Raw genomic sequence first — 13,586 nt, forward strand, 5'->3', positions numbered from 1 at the left:
ACTAATATGAAGGAGAGCACAGCTCTAATAATAATGCAAGTATACCGCAGAATAACATTATGGAAATAGGATGACAAATTGACCTTGGCTTATCCTGGATGAAGACGACTTGTGAAATGAAAATTTGGCTGTAATTTGTTCTTGCTTTTCCTAAAAGGTTGAAGGCATTTCTATTCCAACTGACTAAGAATACTGTTAATGTCAAATCATTAGGCAGGATGTACTTAAGTACAGTTATTTTAGTGCATTCAAATAATTTTCAGACTTTTTTTATTCTTAGAAAAACTCCCCTGCTCTGCTGCTAAAGAAAAATGAGTGGGTGTGAGCTATAGTACAGCTAATTCCTATCAGTTAATTTTTAAACCACTTCCAAGAAAGGAGTATCTGCTACAACTGAATCATTGGATGCTCTACGCTTATGTATCAAATGTTCCTTCTTGACTTGACAGGATCCACTGGTTTCAGCATTGGAGATTCAATGCAATACAGGACATGATGACAATTCCTTCAAACAAATGTAGAATAATAAGCAGTTATGGATTCTTATGGGGAAATATGGACTTTTGAGTTTCCACATGTATAATACAGATCCCCCTCTTAGTTAGTGAACCTCAGCACATCCATTTCAGGAAATGGATTCACATTATGATACATCCTGGTGAATGAATCTTGGCATCATTGGCAGGCATCAAAATCTCTGTAGGGCATATGAGATAACCATATTGGAGTGTATTGGGTTTCAAATTAAAGTGAAAACTTATAAAGTTAGGTCTTTAAACAATATTACTCTCTACATTTCTGATGTTATACCAAACTTTCAAAAAAAAAAGATTATTTTTCCTGATTAATAAATTATGGTATGTTACATAGTCTTTACATTTAATATATCTTTGCAAAAAATTCATTTAATCTGGAACCAAAGAGAAAAATTGAAATCCACTCAGAAATCAACGAGATAACTCAAAATATGAATAAATAAGAGCTTGTCAGAATTTGTTCTGTTTTCATTTTTCTATTGACAATTGATAAATATTTTGACATATTTGTTTACAACAATATGGATAAATATTAAATAATTATTTATACTGTGTACATTTATGTATCAAATTTGCATACAGACAGACCATGGAAGCCTAAGTTATACCAGGGTAACTGAGATCAGAATTTGTTCCAATATAATTAAGCATATAGTACTTATAATAATGGATACAAACAAGAGAAAATATTTAAAGGCTTTAAGAAATACTTCCATTCAAAGCTAATTGGTATCACTGACAAAAATTAAGCGAGGTGTAATGGATAATGTAGCATTTGGGTTCAAAGAAACACTACGCACAGACTGCAGGAACTGAAACGTTACAGCTGTCAACTGACAGTCTGGTGGCCTCTCTTCAAAACTTCCAACTGCCAGATGCAAGGCACTTTGTAAATCTACAGCTACACTTATCAATTGTGACTTCTAGTGAAACACATTAATTCTGCAAATTATGTACATTCTGTTTATCTGCTTCTCTGCCTCTATTATGAAACTTTTTGTTTCCAGAAAATTAATTACAAATATATTTCAATAATAAATACATTGAGTAGCAGCAATTAGCAGTGCACAAGGAAAAATAATACGTAGTGTGGTGATTATATTATATTTCACCAACTCATCCCTATAATTTAGAAGAATCATGAGAAAAAATAAGGAAGGAGAAAGATGGAGGAGGCCCGGAGAAACAGTAGCGAAGTATGTCACCAAACAAATGCAAAAATAAGAAGCTAATACAGCAGATGCACTAGAAAGTATATTGTGCTTCACAATACAGATGTTCGGACCTATTCACTCAGCAATACCATGCAAATCACCACTCAGTCATTTTCAAAATACTGCATCTGAGGCAAAGTCAAGACAGATAGCAGTTTGCCAGTTCTGCATACCCACAAGTATGTATCTCATCATACTTACCATAGCTACAGATTTCTCATATCTAGAACCATGATCTTGATGACTATTAATGTTGCTAGCATTATTTTTATGTTTTTCCTATGTTGCAGTGTTTGGGGATATTTTAAAATCTGCGTTATGCCTCTAGCAGTTAGAAAATAGTACAGCTCCTAGTACAAAAAACAAGAAAACACTTATAAAAAGAATAAGTATTGAGGCAAATTGCTTTTAAGAAAATAATTGATTCAGATAGCATGTGCAGTTATCTTAATTAATATACTAGAGCTATAAATCAAGTTTCATACAAATATAGTTATTCGTCAGGAAGAACTCTCCCCTCTGAAATTCTCAGGTATTGCTATACTTTGCTTGTGTCTGTGTATTTTGTTGTTGTTGTTGTTTTTTAAGATTTTTACGTTTTCCTATGAAGAATCTCCCACAGTAGGAAAGGGGATAGTGGTAGAGACAGAAATTTGTTCTTTGCCAATTTGATATTTCTTGAAGGCCAGTATAACATACGCAAAAATATAGAAAATCCTTTTTAAAAAAAAAATATACAAAAAGTTGCCTCTATATTACAATTTAATAACATTTTCTGTTACTAGAAGCAAGCTCAACGTCCAACGTAAACAAAACAGGAAATCTTCTGAAAAACAGAATTGACAAAAATAAATGACACAAAAAAGTCTCAACTCTCTTAGCTGTTTAGATCAGCTAATTAACATATTTATTGAATTAAACTGGCAACGAAGACAGCAATATATTGAAATCCAGATTTTTTTCTTCTTGATTTAAAAGCAACACAGATGCTTATTATAAAACAGCAGTTCCTCTTCTCATTTTTATCATCCCTTTTTTAACAGCCTGACATTGACAGTTTCAAGCTTAATTGTACATTCAGCATGTACTGTTAATTACATTAGATAAATGGATCACATCAGAACAGTGCATTCAAAGGAGATCATGTGCCAATCTTACAAATTTAAAATCAAACAAGCAACTCTGTAGACCCCAACTCTTGAAGCTGTTTATCAGCTGAGTACTAGAGAATATTTTGAATGTCATTATACATCAAAAGATGTGCCTCTCGCTACCATAGTTGGTGTTCTACTTACACAATGCAATGTAATTATATGTTATAGCAGTGCATGCTTGCAACCACAGCAGTTAAGGGGCATAGTCTGTCAGTGTTTTATCCACTGTAAACTCTCCTTTTCAGCCATGTAAATTTACTCTCTTATAAAAGAGAGGAGTCTATCACACCTGGTGATACTTGTACTTTACTGTACTTTTGCTAAAAAACAAGCAACTGAAACTTATTTGCAGGATTGGTGGAAGCTTTATGTGCATTGTAATCAGCATCAAAATTGCTGCTGTGCTGAAATTTTGTACAAAACGCCTCAGATAAGGAGCAGGGGTGGCTAATGTAAGTGTTTTGTGTGTTTATAACTGCAATCAACTCTCCAGGCATAAACTATCCTCACCCCCATACAAAACTGGCTGTAACGTTCTCTGTCTGATACAACCGCCGTGTTATCCACACAAGTGAGGGATCTGCCAGGTAACTGAGAACTTTTGGAAATAGGATATCAGCAGCCTGAGCAGCAGGGTGTCCGATCATATTTTCACCTCAGATAGGTGGTTGCAAATTGCAATCCACTGCACTTACAGGAGCCGCTGAGCAAGAGCACAGCAGCTTATGGGAAGCACATTTAATGTAGCATCTGTGTTCCATAGGAGCAGCTAAGAAGCTGCTTTGAAGTGGTGCCAAATTAGCACATCTCACAGATTTTCTGGTCCTGCCCTGCCCCACACATTTTTGGGTCTATGTCGCTGGCATTGCAGAAGTTTGGGCTTCCCCATCTGGCCCAGCACACACTCTGGCCACCTTTTCATCACATAGTACAGTGAAGGGGCATAGGAGACTGCCTTCACTGCTATGACCACCTCCCCAGCAAACTCTACACACACACACACACACACACACACACACACACCCTAAAGTTTATGTCATTAAAATTATCCAACAATTTGTGTCTTTGTGGGAGGCAAGGGGATTGTAATCTCAGTGGACAACTGGTTCCACTGTCACACTGGGTAAGGGCGCAGGCGATTTTGAGGACCTGGATATTCGCAGAATGGTATTTTTCCTTTAAACAGATGTACAAAAGCTAACTAATACAAAACAAAGCTAAAATTTCAACCTCAGTCCACTGAATTGTACATCTGATTTGTAGTGCACAAGATTCAGTCACCTAGCATTGAGTGAGCCTGCAATAACCAGACACAAAAGGAGAAACCTAAGGACAAGTTCAGCAGGTTTAAAATCAGACTTTTATTTTAAAACACAATTTTTTGTGTGATCAAATCAGTATCAACCCAATTATTTTGAGGGTCTATCTTGTTAGGCAGCAGGGTCAGTCAGAAATGAGCAGTCTCTTGCAATTTTTCATCAAATCAACCCCGTAATTTGAGAGCCAATGCAAAGAAAAAAACATCATCAGACAGTAAGGGCTTTTCCTCCCCACTCCAACCCAAGCATTCTGATTTTTATTTTTTTAAAACGTCTTATCTTTTCCATGAAAACTAATACAATATATAGTAAGTAATAAGGGGGTTGTTGTCTCTAGACTGCCATGTAAATACCAGATACTTGCAAATGTTTTTCCACGGCAAGTTCATTTGGTTCACTAAAAGGCAGATTACTAGTTTTAAGTATTATAGTCAACCTTCTACCTAAGTGATTTGTGGGAACTGAGGGATCTGCCTGAAATTGCAAAATGTGTGACATATATTTATAAAGTCCTTTGCTGACAGCAAGCTACCATAATAATAAATACATTAAGAAAATACACAAACTTTATGTTAGAGACTCTTTGTAACTCAAGTTTCAGAGTGGTAGCCGTGTTAGTGTGTATCAGCAAAAACAAGGAGGAGTTCATGTGGCACCTTAGAAACTAACAAATTTATTTGGGCATAAGCTTTCGTGGGCTAGAACCCACTTCATGAGATGCATCAAGTGAAAAATACAGGAGCAGGTATAAATACATGAAAGGATGGGGGTTGCTTTACCAAGTGTGAGGTCAGTCTAACGAGATAAATCAATTAACAACAGCAATTAACTTTTGAAGTGGTAAGAGAGTGGCCCATTACAGACAGTTGACAAGAAGGTGTGAGTAACAGCAGGGAGAAATTAGTATTGGGAAAATTAAGTTTAGGTTTTGTAATGACCCCTAAACTTACCACTCTCTTACCACTTCAAAGTTATTTTTCCTCCCTCGGTATCCTGCTGTTAATTGATTTATCTCGTTAGACTGACCTCACACTTGGTAAAGCAACACCCATCCTTTCATGTATTTATACCTTCTCCTGTATTTTTCACTTCGTGCATCTGATGAAGTGGGTTCTAGCCCACGAAAGCTTATGCCCAAATAAATTTGTTAGTCTCTAAGGTGCCACAAGGACTCCTCGTTGGTTTTGTAACTCAAGGAGATCTTAAAGGGTTAGAAAATGTTGGGTTACTTTCAAACAGAGGAAAGATGAGACTGAGTAACCAACTACCAATAAGTACAAAATTACAACTGTCTGTTGCATTCACCCAACCTCTATCTAGTGAATCGAGTAGCTGAATCTGCACATCTAAACTGACAAGGAAAAAAGTGGAACGATAAAGAAGATTTCTAAATTATTTAAAGTGGTTTCCATGCCTCAAAAGGGTCATATACTTTGTTCCTTTATATCTCTACAGCAATTTAAGTTTGCCTCTGGCTCTGAGACAGGCAGCATTGTGTCTATGATGTTGAAAGGGAGAAAAGTGATTCTAAGTTTGTGAAGACAATTGTCCCGCTGGAATGCTGGTGCAGGGAAGAACTAGTTGGCTGGTTTGGCAGGTATTGAAATGCAGGAGTCCTATCTCTAAAGAAATTAGCCCCTATATGTTTCTGTCTCCTCCACCAGGACAACGGCACTTGTAAGTATTCCAGTCAGAGTCTGCCAGTCTCTTTTAGGATCAACAAGAAGGGTGTTATTAACACATTTTACAGCTTAATAGCATACATATAGTGTATGTGGGCACTGGGCAATGGGGGCACTGGGCCAGTAAGGGGAGACAAGACCCTGGAGTGATCCACTCTGAGGATCAGGGAGGAAGATCCTAGTCTAATTCACAGGTATGTCACTGGTAGAGACTCTGAATGACATGCTGCTTTACTTTGCTTTCCCTAATGACAGCAATTTCACTTTTAATTGCAAATAATAGGCTGATACTGATAGAGAGGGAGTTTGGGAAAGAGTAGATGTTTCAGATGTGTAGCCTGTGGGATATGGATTCCTTTATTCTCCCTTCCCAAGCTAATAACCAGTGGAATACTTCTCCAATATCTGCCAACTACTGGCAAAGGGCTTGTATTCTTGCAACCTTTACTCATCTAAGTTGTTTCACTCAAGTCAATGGGATGACTTGCATATTCAAGAATGATTCACATGAATACAAGTTTCTGGATCAGACACGCAATGACAACTGCAAAACCAAACGCCCATCTACTAATTAACTTCAAACTCTATATGAATCAGAGAATGTACCTCTATGCATGCTGCTCACATAGTTCCCATAACGCAGGACCAGGCTGTGACTTTAAGATGCTGGCCAGTGACTTTAAGACACTGGCAACAGCAGTGAGGCTGAGGAGAGGTTATTCTGTAGCAAGATCACCTAGAGAATTCTGGTTCCATTGGCCAGTGCTTCCTTTGGGTAGGCAGCACTACTGGCACTAGTCTCACACCAGCATAAGGACTAGACTCTTCACAATAACTATGGAAGTCTTGTGCTCAGTTTCTTACACCCCCTCCACACACCTCAACTCCACATATCCTGATGATGGCTGGTCTAGTCTATCGAGATGATGGAGAGATGTAACCAAAGAAACAATCCACAGGACCCTAGGATGCAAGTATTTTCATTTTCCCTTTGTTACTTTCCTTTATCTCCTTTTCCTTCCAATGGTCCTATTTTCCCTCTGGCTTCCCCTAGCAGTAATGCTAATGAGCTAATGCTCATTCAAAACCACAAGTTGTTTTCAGGTGATAACTCTGGGCTCCTAGCACCTGATCTGCCAGAAGGTCATTTTGTTGCTTTGTTGCTTGGCATTCATGAAGAGGTGAGAGTGAGTACTGGCTGGATATTTCAATTCCAGGCTTCTCTAACTGCAATTTTATCAATATAGCGAGAATGTCTCCACCACTCTCCTCTTGCATGTATTTGATCCCTTCATTCACAAAATCTTTTCTACAATGCCCTGTTATTTTATAGTCAAGTATTTATATTCAAGTGCAATAATAAATCTATCTAAACATTCCCAATGTATCTGTCAGAATAGTTTGTAGGTGCAATATTTTAATACTCTATATATTTTATGTATATTGATATACATACATATTGTATATAAAAACACATATACACAGTAATGTATATTTCAGACATAGAAATACCTACTTTCCACTGTGATGGGGGCAATATGTACCGACACCATGATGTAGTATGGCATAAGCATTTTAGCCACATCAGTTTGGTAAGAATCAGTCCCACACCGGTGACTGCTTTTCTATACATAAAAATGACATGACTTTAAAGTCTGTTCGCCAGTGGGCTACTAATCCAGAAACTGGAAATTTATAGAATTCAAAAGGGGAGATACTTCTGGATCTTGGAGGCTCGCAAGATAGATGTTAGATCTTAAAGCTGTCACATTTGTAAAGACAGAAAAGCTATTATAGATCTTTTTTTTTTTTGGAGGTTTTTATGGTTCTGAGTCCTGGATTGTAGGTTGCAAAGTAACTAAGTCACATAGCTTTACAAGTGGAGTGAATTTAAGAAATAGCCTCCAAAAATGTTAAGGCTCTCTACAAAAAATATTCCTTAAACAGGTTTTGTGTAATGTGAGACATATACTGAGCAGATGACAGAGGTGTGGTATAAAGGTTTTAGCAACACTCATTTGGAATGACAAATTCTACCCACCTGCATGATGCACCAGGAGCTACCAGAGTCTCTATGGACACAAGCAGTCATGAGGATCACTGTTCCCTGCCCAAGCAGACCCAAAAGCACAGTTTTTCATCATGATCCCTTTCATCGGAAGGAGAGCAAAGCAGGGGGAGTGCCAAAGGCTTCAGGGCAGGACCAGTAATAAGGGCTCTTGTCCCTGCACCAAGAGTCATGTTTCCATCTCTGGACATTTGGAATAAAATGGGCACCATCTGACTGCCTGTTTGTTTATTCACACGGAGACCTAATCTATAGGGTTTGGTGAGAAGTGTGGAAGGAGGGCTTATTTAACATGGGAGGGCGGGCCAGCAGGACCCATCAATAAAGAAGGAGATTTCTACTATTAAAAAATTGGACAAGTATGTGGTATGCTTAAAATGGGCACAACTGCAGTTTGCTTTAATGCATATTGCTTCCCCATATTTTCTGTCTTGTCTACTTAGATCTGATTATAGGATTGGGTCCTCTGCTGCTGTACCTGTGAGCTTACGGGAGCCCTGTTGAAGCCAATGCGATGCCACAAAGGTTCACACATGTGGATCTGAATGAAAGATAAGGGCCCTTGATTGACTCTTTGCCTAATTCTGATTGTGAGACATGTAGTACTTATGGGCCCCAGATAATAAATAATACCTGAACACACACACCCCACATGTGATGCTGAGAGCCCTGTCATAAAATGCATTTGTCACATATCTTTGGGCACGCTACCCAACACGCATATTTGCCTGGATTATTCTAATATTGCAGATCTCTGAGCACCTACAAACAGCCACCATATTTTATTACAAAAGGAACCAGCCACACAAATGGGATTTCTAACTACAAAATGACACTCGCCTAAGGCACAAAATGGAACATAATCAGTCTTGGACAAAGGACAAACTTTTGGGTCCAAGATCTTATGACCCAACAGGTATGAAACTGGGAACTTTATTCCAATGAAAAGGGGAAATTCCCAGCTTGCTAGTGGTATACTCAATTTTACCCCTTGGGAAGCATTCAGACAAGAACCAAGATAAATTATAGAGTGTTGAACTTAAAATAGTGACAATTAGATGTCTTGTGGAAAAACTATTTCAGGTCACTCTAGAGATATTTTAAATGTATGCAAAATTAGCAAAAGCTAGCTCACTGCCTGTAACAACAATGAAAACAGTAATATCAACATTAACTAAAAACTCTGTTATTACCATAGCCACAAGCAAGACTGTAATTCTAGCAGGTTATGCTGCAGAAATAGCTAGAAAGAGAGCTAAGTTTGCTCTGTCTCAGATCCTCTCTTTCCAGTGTGTTGTGCCATTATCACCACAGTATCAGCTATTTTTAAACCCTTTGAAAATGAGAGGAAAAAACAAACCCAAAACATCTCTTGATTGCTCATGTTAGGCTCTTCAATTTTTTTTAATAGCTTCTCCTTTGACTAGTAGCACTGTCAGTTCCCCAAGGGCAGAATTCAATCCTCAAATATGCACACACAATACAAATCTTCCCATAATACTTCTTTAATAGTTTAAATTCTGAGATATGTCATCTATTGAAAAGCACATATGTGTAAAAACAGACACTGATATCATTTATATTGAGACATGGCAGCCCTTTATTAGGTATATAGAAAATGCCAATGATTTATATAAAACAGCAAAACATTTCTATCTTTCCTTATGAGTTGGTGTCTGTCAATGGCAGTTTTATTTTTATTTCCTCTAAACTCATTGGACATCTTTTCAGACTCTGTATCTCTTTGATACAAATAGAGGTTTTGTACAGTTCCATGTGTGACAATTATTGCAAATTATGCCAGGAACCAATTTGCATATCTGCAATTAATTTGCATGCAACCATAAATGCCAGCTTTAAAAAAATTGTGTGGATTTACTGCTCATGCAGTTCTATGAATGAAGACCTGGTTTATCCAACAAGGCTACAGCAAGCCAATCCTCCAACACACACCTGGTCAACCTGCCTCAACCCTGAACTTGAGGAGTGGGGAGATTCTTCCTCTAGTGATCACAGAGGGGTAGTTCAGTCTCCATGGCCCAGGAAGTTCTCAGCCTCTGCTGAATATGTCAATGAGTGCAAAATGTGGTGGTGAGTTTTTGATTTGGGAGCTGGGACTGAGACTTACCAAACTAATCTCATTATTGAAATCACCAAAGATCTATTCAGTTGGAACAATTTTTAATTTATGTTGAATTGGGCTAGATTCAGATTGCTGGCCTACGGGTAATAGGCTATGTATCTCATTAGCACTAATGTGAGACCCCCAGTTCCCTAATAAGTGCTAATATTATACCATCAAGACTGAAGCTTCTTTTCTGGAGAGGAGCTAAAAAATTAATCATGATTGATCACACTGTTAAACAATAGAATACCAATTGAAATGTATTAAATATTTTTGGATGTTTTTCTACATTTTCAAATATATTGATTTCTATTACAACACAGAATACAAAGTGTACAGTGCTCACTTTATATTATTTTATTAAAAATATTTGCACTGTAAAAAACAAAAGAAATAGTATTTTTCAATTCACCTCACACAAGTACTGTAGTGCAATCTCTATCGTGAAAGTGTAACTTACAAATGTATTTTTTTTGTACATAACTGCACTCAAAAACAAAACCATGTAAAACTTTAGCGCCTACAAGTCCACTCAGTCCTACTTCTTATTCAGCCAACCGCTAAGACAAACAAGTTCGGTTACATTTTTGGGAGATGCTGCTGCCTGCTTCTTATTTACAATATAACCTGAAAGTGAGAACAGGTGTTCGCATGGCACTTTTGTAGCTGGTGTTGCAAGGTATTTACGTGCCAGATGTGCTAAAGATTCGTATGCCCCTTCATGCTTTGGCCACCATTCCAGAGGACATGCTTCCTTCTGATGATGCTTATTACAAAAATAATGCGTTAATAAAATCTGTGACTGAACTACTTGGGAGGAGAATTGTATGTCTTCTGTTCTGTTTTACCCACATTCTTCCATATATTTCATGTTATATCAGTCTTGTATGATGACCCAGCACATGTTCTTTTTAAGAACACTTTCACAGCAGATTTGACAAAACGCAAAGAAGGTATGAATGTGAGATTTCTAAAAATAGCTATAGCATTCGACCCAAGGTTCAAGAATCTGAAGTGCCATCCACAATCTGAGAGGGACAAGGTGTGGAGCATGCTTTCAGAAGTCTTAAAAGAGCAACACTCAGATGCAGAAACTACAGAACCTGAATCACCAAAAAAAAATCAACCTTCTGCTGGTGGCATCTGACTCAGATGATGAAAATGAACATGCATCGGTCCACACTGTTGTGGATCGTTATCGAGCAGAACGCATCATCAGCATGGACGATTGTCCTCTGGAATGGCGGTTGAAGTATGAAGGGACATATGAATCTTTAGCGCATCTGGCTCGTAAATATCTTGTGACGCCGGTTACAACAGTGCCATGCAAATGCCTGATTTCACTTTCAGGTGACATTGTGAACAAGAAGCGGGCAGCATTATCTCCTACAAATTGTACCCAAACTTGTTTGTCTGAGCAATTGGCTGAACAAGAAGTAGGACTGAGTGGACTTGTATGCTCTAAAATTTTACATTGTTTTATTTTTGAATGCAGATATTTTTTGTACATAATTCTACATATGTAATTTCTACTTTCATGATAAATAGATTATACTACTGTACTTGTATTAGGTGAATTGAGAAATACAATTTCTTTTGTTTTTAACAGTGCAAATATTTGTAATAAAAAATAAATATAAAGTGAGAACTGTACACTTTGCATTCTGTGTTGTAATTGAAATCAATATATTTGAAAATGTAGAAAACATCCAAAATATTTAAATAAATGGTATTCTATTATTGTTTAACTGCACGATAAAACACATATTTAATCACAATATATTTTTTAATCGTTTGACAGCCTTAGCAATAAGTAAAGTTACAATTATCCATGCATATAGAAAACCTATGCAATAATTATAACTGTAGTAATACTAACATCTCAATAGATGATCATTGGTCGCAGAGGTCTGTTTTGGGACTGTCTGTGTTCAATATCTTCATTAATGACTTAGATATTGGCATAGAAAGTACGCTTATTAAGTTTGCGGATGATACCAAACTGGGAGGGATTGCAACTGCTTTGGAGGACAGGGTCATAATTCAAAATGATCTGGACAAATTGGAGAAATGGTCTGAGGTAAACAGGATGAAGTTTAACAAAGACAAATGCAAAGTGCTCCACTTAGGAAGGAAAAATCAGTTTCACACATACAGAATGGGAAGAGACTGTCTAGGAAGGAGTACGGCAGAAAGGGATCTAGGAGTTATAGTGGACCACAAGCTAAATATGAGTCAACAGTGTGATGCTGTTGCAAAAAAAGCAAACGTGATTCTGGGATGTATTAACAGGTGTGTTGGGAGCAAGACATGAGAAGTCATTCTTCCGTTCTACTCTGCGCTGGTTAGGCCTCAACTGGAGAATTGTGTCCAGTTCTGGGCACCGCATTTCAAGAAAGATGTGGAGAAATTGAAGAGGGTCCAGAGAAGAGCAACAAGAATGATTAAAGGTCTTGAGAACATGACCTATGAAGGAAGGCTGAAAGAATTGGGTTTGTTTAGTTTGGAAAAGAGAAGACCGAGAGGGGACATGATAGCAGTTTTCAGGTATCTAAAAGGGTGTCATAAGGAGGAGGGAGAAAACTTGTTCATCTTAGCCTCTAAGGATAGAACAAGAAGCAATGGGCTTAAACTGCAGCAAAGGAGATCTAGGTTGGACATTAGGAAAAAGTTCCTAACTGTCAGGGTGGTTAAACACTGGAATAAATTGCCTAGGGAGGTTGTGGAATCTCCATCTCTGGAGATATTTAAGAGTAGGTTAGATAAATGTCTATCCGGGATGGTCTAGACAGTATTTGGTCCTGCCATGAGGGGAGGGGACTGGACTCGATGACCTCTCGAGGTCCCTTCCAGTCCTAGAATCTATGAATTGCTAGAGGGATGATTCCTGATGGGGTTTCCCTGGGGGTCGTATCTTGGGTCTTCCCACTTTTACCCAACCACAGAACCCTCTTTTATATTGTAGTTCTGACTACACCTAATACCTTCTGCATATTCATGAAGGTGTGAACCCTCTTTTCCTTATCTGTATTTCCACACTCCATAAATATTGGGTGCCCCATTTTTCATAGGTTGTTTGTAGTTCCTCCTCTTCTCATTAGCATCTACACACTGTGGTCAGGACAGAAATTCAAAGATCATAGAAGATTAGGGTTGTAAGAGATCTCAGGAGGGTCATCTAGTCCAATCTCCTGCTCAAAGCTGGATCAAAGATGTTACAATCAGGTGTCTTGTGGTCTTGAACAATACATTGTAGTCTATTGCAGTCTATTTTTCCATAACATCACCTATTGGCACATCTTATGCAGTAACCCTGTGACCTTGCTGCAAAGGGTTAGCCAAATACAGTTGAAGTTGTAAAAGCCTCTAAAAATCAGAGTTTGCATATGCTCATTTTTGACTATTTGATCTTAATCTCTCTGTACCTCAATTCCTAATCTGTGAAATACAAAAATACCTCACAGAGATGTTGTGAAAATAAATTAATT

At 37.8% G+C, this 13,586-nt stretch overlaps 1 protein-coding gene across 2 annotated transcripts in view; it reads right to left on the reverse strand.

Moving 5' to 3' along the window:
* The window catches only part of PTPRN2 (protein tyrosine phosphatase receptor type N2), a 942,968-nt gene that overhangs the window by 715,019 nt on the left and 214,363 nt on the right, over positions 1-13,586 (reverse strand). The gene's annotated exons all lie outside the window — the stretch shown is intronic.

The sequence above is a fragment of the Chrysemys picta genome, chromosome 2 (assembly GCF_011386835.1).
Source record: "Chrysemys picta bellii isolate R12L10 chromosome 2, ASM1138683v2, whole genome shotgun sequence".
In the NCBI taxonomy this organism is placed as follows: Eukaryota; Metazoa; Chordata; order Testudines; family Emydidae; genus Chrysemys; species Chrysemys picta.